The sequence below is a fragment of the Mirounga leonina genome, unplaced genomic scaffold (assembly GCF_011800145.1).
Source record: "Mirounga leonina isolate KUSES-001 unplaced genomic scaffold, KU_Mleo_1.0 Mir_168, whole genome shotgun sequence".
NCBI lineage: Eukaryota > Metazoa > Chordata > Mammalia > Carnivora > Phocidae > Mirounga > Mirounga leonina.
The window spans coordinates 71,514,917-71,522,568 of record NW_023270426.1 but is presented as its reverse complement, the minus strand read 5'-3'; the positions used below and the strand labels follow the sequence as shown (position 1 = coordinate 71,522,568).

The 7,652-nt window shown below is 39.0% G+C and overlaps 1 pseudogene; it reads left to right on the top strand.

Annotated features, from left to right (window-relative positions):
- The first annotated feature begins 2,024 nt into the window (after window positions 1-2,024).
- Window positions 2,025-4,185, top strand: LOC118017158 (annotated as a pseudogene).
- The last annotated feature ends 3,467 nt before the right edge of the window (window positions 4,186-7,652 follow it).

The window sequence follows — 7,652 nt, the reverse complement described above, 5'->3', positions numbered from 1 at the left end:
AATAAAATAAAATAAAATAAAATAAAATAAAATAAAATAAAATAAAAAATCAGAATATACTTTAGCTATTCCTATATAAAGCATGCTTTGGTAATGATGAATGAAAATCTCTGTTCTGTGTTATTTTATGGAGGTGCTTCTGGCCACACAAGTATCCAAGAATGAGAAAACACATCTAACTCACTGGATCTTTTGGCAAGGAAGACAGTGATCATTTTGCAGGGGTGGGGAATAAGATGACTCAGCTGGTATAGCCATAATGACTGAACACTTAGAGTTTAGCAGACAACTGATACCAATGAAAATGCTATTGTTACAATGCACAGCAAACACCTATATTGAAAATTTTGTTGATGGAGGTTTAGATCGAGCTGTTTCCCAACTTGTTTCATTTTTTTTTTTTTTTTTTAGATTTTATTTATTTATTTGACAGAGAGATAGAGAGCACAAGTAGGCAGAGTGGCAGGCAGAGGGAGAGGGAGATGCAGGCTCTCCGCTGAGCAGGGAGCCGGACGCGGGGCTCGATCCCAGGACCCCAGGATCACAACCCAAGCCGAAGGCAGCTGCTTAACCGACTGAGCCACCCAGGCGCCCCCCAACTTGTTTCATTTTAAAAAGATCAATAGTTTTGTTAAATCTAACACCAGATAGAGCAGGATATATAATCCCATCTATAATCATAGATGAGATTTTTTAATATTTTAAAACAATGAAGCAAGGAATACTCTTATTCATGCTATCATAGGGTAACCCATTCCACACATTTGTAAAGTACTCTCAATATTACCAATCAGCATTTAATGGACATACTATATGACTCAGAAAATGTACTACTTAGAATATATACTGTAGGTGCAATCTCACATATTCATGAAAAGGAAGCTTAAGAATATCAATGCCAGCATTTTTATAAGAACAAAAGATTAGAAAAACCTAGATGTCATTTAGTAAAGCTGAATAAATTATGGCAATTGATAGAAGAGAATACTATAATGTAGCCACGGGAGGGGGAAAAGAGACAGCTCGCTATGTAGTGTTACAGGACAAACTTTAGATGTTTCATTGAACCAAAATAAGGAGGAGAAAACTGAATTTAATATAGCACCATTTGTATGAAAATGACAAAACGGGATTGATACAGACTTATCCCTATATAAGTATAGAATAGCCTCTCTCTGCAAGGAATCCCAAAGAGCTGTACTGTGGTCAGAGTAACTCAGAGACTGGGAAAGAACTGGGAAGAAAGGGAGGGACAGGAAGCAAGAAAGTGAGTGGAACACTTTCTGGAGCGAACTTCCATTCTGGTGAGAACAGAGATGGTGGTCCTCTGGGTAAACACCCAGAGAAGAGAGTCTTTAGTCAAGCGTCTAGTTTTTGTTTAAAAAAATAGACATACATTACATACAGCCTTACATAGACATACATTCAGACTGATTACCTTCTCTTTTCAGCAGTATTGAAGTAAAAATGTGAACTCTCAGCTATCTTTTGTATTAAGAAGAAAAAGGAAAACTGGCCAGTTTTTTTTTTTTCAACAGAGTTCTTTATCTATGTTCACTGCAATCTTGTCTTTTCTCACTTTGACAGAACACACATCTGGTACCTCGTGTGGTGCTTATTCACCAACAGAAGTTCAGAAGAGAACTGGTTTATGGTTGGCACTGACACTGAACCCATCCTGAGGGCTCAACATGACAATTAAAGTTAATGTTCTCTGATTATTCTTTTGTCTCCTGAAAGTTGACTAGATTGATATTTAAAGAAAATTAGTTTCTCAAGGGTGATGCATTAACCACCAGGATAATGATGATAAATGCAATTTTCTAAGGTTATTGAATTTGTCACTAGAGTGAGGGGGTGGTTCTCACCCTGTTATGTGTGTGTAGTGAGAGAGCTAGTGAGGAATGAATGAGTGTGTATGTGTGTGGGGGGGACCTGGTTTGTTGTTGTTCTTAACTTCCCCTCCCCTCCCCCTCCCCCTTTCCCTGATATGGCTGCGGTGGCTGCTCCCTGGGCCATATGAAATGAGTGACAACAATGACATGGAGACGGAAAGCTATGAAGAGCAACCTAGGTTTTAATCTGCAGCTGACAAACAGGCTCATCATAATGCACTGGAACAAAAATGTAGCAACTACATCAAAGACAGCTTTCAGAGTTTGTGGGACTCTGTTCCATCACTCCAAAGGACAGCAGGCACCATGGGCCCAAACCCTAGACAAAGCCACAGATTATATCCAGTATATGCAAAGGAAAAACTACACACACCAGCAAGATACTGAAGACCTCAAGGAGCAGAATGCTCTTCTGGAGCAGCAAGTCCGTGCACTGGAAAAGGCAAGATCAAGTGTCCAACTGCAGACCAACTACCCCTCCTCAGACAATAGCCTCTAAACCAATGCCAAGGGCAGCACCATCTCTGCCTTTAATGGAGGCTCACACTGCAGTTTGGAGTCAGAGCCCGAAAGGCCCCAAAGCAACAAGAAGCTCCAGATGGGGATGCCGGCAATACAAACTGTCCGTGTCCTCCATCGACTCACCCTACTTTCGGTTTATGCTCAGAACCCTCAGAAACATTTAAGGGACTCTTTTTTTCCCCTCTCTCTCCCTTTGTATTTTTAATTTTATTTTTACATCGAAGCTCCTGGCCAACAGCTCTCATTTTCCTTCCCCATTTCCACCATTTTTTTTCAATGTTTGCCTTCAGGGACTCCTTGTTACTGTCAGGAATTTTTAAGCCCAAACACCCTAACTTGGCAGCTTTTTCTGTGGAAGACAGACAACTGGCTAGACCTCTCCGCACACTGTCCTGAGCACCCACCAGCTCCTCCAGCCCCGCTGGGCACATGCCCGGAGGACTCCTGCCCCTTCCGTCTTTCCTCCCAGGCCACCCTCACCTCTGTTCGATAGACTTTGAAAATCTGTGGACTGCTCTACTTTAAGAAGGTGACCGCTTTGAAGTAATCAGAATTAATCCCACCTTCTTTTTAATGATTTTTGTTTTCCTAAAAAGCTATTTATCAGTCCTATTGAAGGACCAGATCCTTGAAAAATTTTGTGGTGTAAAAACAAGTGGGGACAGATTTGCAGCACAGAGACTCTGGCCTGTTTCACTTGTGCTTCTCTCAGCCAGTCTTAGGGAGGGCTGCGTGACACGTGTGGTGTGGAGGGGGGACAGTGGGCAGCAGTAAAGTGGTAGCTGCCAGGGGTGGGGTGGTGGTGTGGTAGTGGGTGGGATAAGAAGGAAGGATCCAGTCAGGTAGAGGATTGTATTGACAGCCAGTGAGGATGCTTTGATACTTATTTCCTGCTACTGAGTCTGAGTGAACTGTCCCTTTTTCTGATGACATCGGTATTGCAAAGCCACAGATTCATAAAGTAGTGATCAAATCTTAAAAAAAAAACCAATTGTCACTAGGCATTGGTTCCTCTGATAACATCCAATATTGGAAAGCCCCTCTTTTTCAAAAGTTGTTTCCTTGCCATGCAAAGCTGATTGCATGACTGACCTAAACTTTGAAGTAGTTATTTGCTTCTATTTAGAGGTGGATGGATAGCTTAGATTCTTAGTATATCACTCATCAGTATTTTCTTCATTTTCTCCATGGATAGAACATAAATCTTTTCATTGGCCAGTTTTGCATTGATCTCTTCCTAATTCTTTGATCTACATCATCCATAGGTTTTTCTAAATTTTGGGAATGGCTAAATGTAATGTTTGTTGGATTTGGATGGACTGAATTTACCACCAGCATTCAGGGTAAGATGCTCAGGTTTAGCATACATGGCCTGGCCTATTTTTGTGGGTTTGCATTCTAATGACAGTTCAACTTTCAGATATTCCACACTGTTATTTTGGTCCACTAGGTTTATGTGGAACTGCTATGATGTTCCACCTATTCACTGCTGGTGGTAAGGATGGAGAAAGGTTTCTCCAGTTGTAGCCACTTGGTGTATCTTGGTGGAAGATTGTAGTCTCTGGTTTTCACAGATGACGAAACTTCCCTGGCTGGACGCTTATTATGGTAGGACAACTCCTGTCTTTTGGAAATGGAAACTGGTCCCCAGACTACTTGTTGTGTTGTGTTGTGTTGTGATGTGATCTTCGTACAGGTTCGCCTACCCCACACTACCCCTTCCCCATCAGCCTCCCTGGTGTCTCTAGACCAGGTAAAGAAGTCTTAGGTCCAGGGCAGTAAGGAAAAGAGAGTCATATTGGTGGAACTCCAGAGCAGCCTCCCTTGCTGGTTCTACCAGCTCTAACTGGGTGCTTTAGGCACAGCTCCCATTAGTCCAGGAGAAGAATGGGCCTACTAGGAATGACTTCTGTTCCTGGTTTGGGTGTTGGGAAATGCCTGGTCTTGGTCATCTTCTTTTTTTGATAAGAGGATGTAAAACACTTTGGTACTCTGTTCCTCTCATCCCGGAATCCCAAACCAGTTTGCCGTTTTCCTAACAACTTTAAGAGATCTCCTTTTGTTGTCCCTTTCACTATTTCCAGGGTTTTTAGCTGGATTTAGAAGTGAGGATTGGGGAGAAATGGGTATCTGTCACATTGTGCTGCAACTGAGGTTTCAATAAGTGTTAAGCCACACAGTAAGTTTCATGGTTTCTTTCTATAGATGCTCCTGAGATTCCTCCCTTGAAATGTAATTGCATGGAGCATTAAAAATAAACTTCCAAAGATATTGGATATTATAGTATTATTAACACTCCTTGTCTATAAAAGACCATATTCTAGGAAAGTCTAGAAAATTGAAGGTTATAACCTGGTGAAGGTAAACACAGATAAGTGTGGAGCAGCCTCTCTGATTACTATCAAGAGAATGGCTATTGGGTTTCTTAGCTCCCATAAATTAAAATATACCTTTTTATCCTGAACCCCTGAGACAGTTTCCTGATCAGGTGAATAGTATTGGCCTCAATATTTACATCACTGTACTAAAGACAGAAACAGCCTATTTATATTGTTAATTGGACTTAGGTGATCTTTTAACTTTTATCTTTTAATCCTTTAAAAATCATAAATTATTTCTTACTATTTAACTCAAGTTCTCAATACCTTAATGAAAGAATAGTTCTCCTATCCAGACATTTTTTTCACCAAGTAGAATAGTCAATCAAGTAGGCAGTCAATTAATTACCAAAAGTGTTAATTTTATCATGAGCCCTATTCACAGATCTCTAAGGAAATTATCCAGTATAAAAGTAGGTGAAAGGTATGCCTTGTTTCAAAATGTTTACCCTGGGATGCCTGGGTGGCTCACTTGGTTAAGCGGCTGCCTTTGGCTCAAGTCATGGAATCAAGTCCCGCATCGGGCTCCTTGCTACGCGGGGAGCCTGCTTCTCCCTCTGCCCGCCACTTCCCCTGCTTGTGCTTACTCTCTGTCTCTCTCTCCCTCTCTTTCTGACAAATAAATAAAATCTTAAAAAAAATGTTTATCTTTGAGGCAGCTGAAAACATTTTACTATTTTGCAAATGAGCCAGGGTTCTTTTGTGTTGTTGGTCTTCAGTCAGCTTTTCATCCTCTCATTTTTACCTATTTCAAGCAGAAGGTGCTAGTATTATTTTATATAACACACCAGAAAGTTTAAGATAAATGTGACAGAGAGATGCAGAGGAGGCTGACACAGTTTCCAAAAGAAGAAACTATAAAGAAACTGGCTTCCATGTGGAGTTACTGAAATAACAAAAGATACTAGGTGTGAAAAAAAAAATACTGCAAGTGTGTCAAGAAAATTTTAGTACTTTTTTTTACACCTGAAACTAGACAATTATAAAACTGAATTTAGGAAACACCAATATTAAAAAGGAATTTTAAAAGTAGCCCTGTAAAATGGTCTAGATCAAATTTGGCAAATTTCATCTTATTCTCTTCATAATTATTAACTCAGTGCCTACCTAGTCTTTTCCCTTTAACTTCCCTATTTCTAGATAGCTTTAACCTGGCATATTGTATCATCATGACTAATTCTGTTCAAATGTTGAGCTCAGAACACTCCAGAAAAGGGGAAGTGAATTAGTATTTAATGATCATCTACTATGTACCAGAGATTGAACTCACTAGTTTATATCTCCTCCTCCTTTATTATTATTGTTCACACTTTACCATGATAACAATGACCCTCAGAGAGGTTAAATAGTTACTCTTTGACCTCACAACTCAAAGTAGAGAATTTCAGATGAAAATCTAGTTCTATTTCCAAGACCATGCTTTTTTCATTAAACCATACCACTTTCTATTATATTTGATCCTCAAATAACATCATTTAATTTCTTGTTCCTCAAAATTATTTTCTGGCCCTATTAACTGTTAAGTAATAAACAATTAAGTATTTATGGAATTCACCTGTTCACAAGCATTGTATATTCATGATAGAGTCTAAGATTAGTACACAGTTGTTTATTTCCATTTAGTTATTCACCTAACAAACATTTATTAAACACCTTTTAAATCACAGACATCATGTTGGGGACATAATAGGAAATCATATTAGCTCCATCCTACCATATTTCATTATGTACTATCAAAGGTAAATTTATCAACAAATAATGATATTAGTGAAGAAAGGCTCTAACTAAGAGATATAAGAAATGTTATTTGAGCACCACAAAAAGAAAAAAATAATTATTAATTCTCAGTATATAGATAAGATGTCATGGAGAAGGTGACACTTGGGTTGAGTTGTGAAAGATGAATATGCATAGAATATAGGGAAAGGGTGATCCAGGGAGATGGGGAAATACAAGCAAAGTCACTAGAAACTAAATCACATGATATATTCCAGATACAGCAAATGACTTGTTGCTCCTAGAGCTGGAAAAGCATTAGAGAATGTGAAAGGGAAGAGACTGGAGAGATAAATTGTGAACAGATTATAAAGGGTGTCCTGTAACTGATGAATTATGATGACTTTAGATGAAGACTTTGAAGAATTTTAAGCAGAAGAATTTTATAATCATACCCATAGCTCCCTACTCTTATACATAGTAGCTCACATCCTAAGTCTTATGATACTTGAATCATCACATTGCAATGTTTTTATACTTACAATGAGTTAGCAAATGTTTTCCTTTACAAAATAAATTAGTGAGGTGGTAAGATTATCCCTTTAAGTCTTTCTCTCTCATTCATACATTTGGATATGCTTTCTTTTTTTTAAGATTTTATTTATTTATTTGAGAGAGAGAGAGAGAGAGATAGCAACAGAGATAGTGAGAGGGAGCACAAGTGGGGAAGAGAGGGAGAAGCAGGCTCCCACCAAGCAGGGAAGGAGGGAGCCCAACGTGGGGCTCAATCCCAGAACCCTGGGATCATGACCTGAGCCGAAGGTAGATGCTTTACCAACTGAGCCACCCAGACGCCCCTCAGATATTCTTTCTATGTAAGAGAATAAGAAATTAGAGTTAACTAGGTGTTGCACATGACTAGCAGTGTATTTGATCCAATCAACATTATTATTTGGAATCCTGAACAATGTGTCTCATATGTACATGACCAAAACATTACTGCAGAGAAAACAAAAAAATAAAAGAACCAACCCAGTAGAATAGTGAAGATGGGAAACAGTAAATCAGAGGAGACCAAAGATTTTTATTAATAAATATAGTTTCCTGTTCTCTATGTTTATTTGTGCCCTAATTGTGAAGT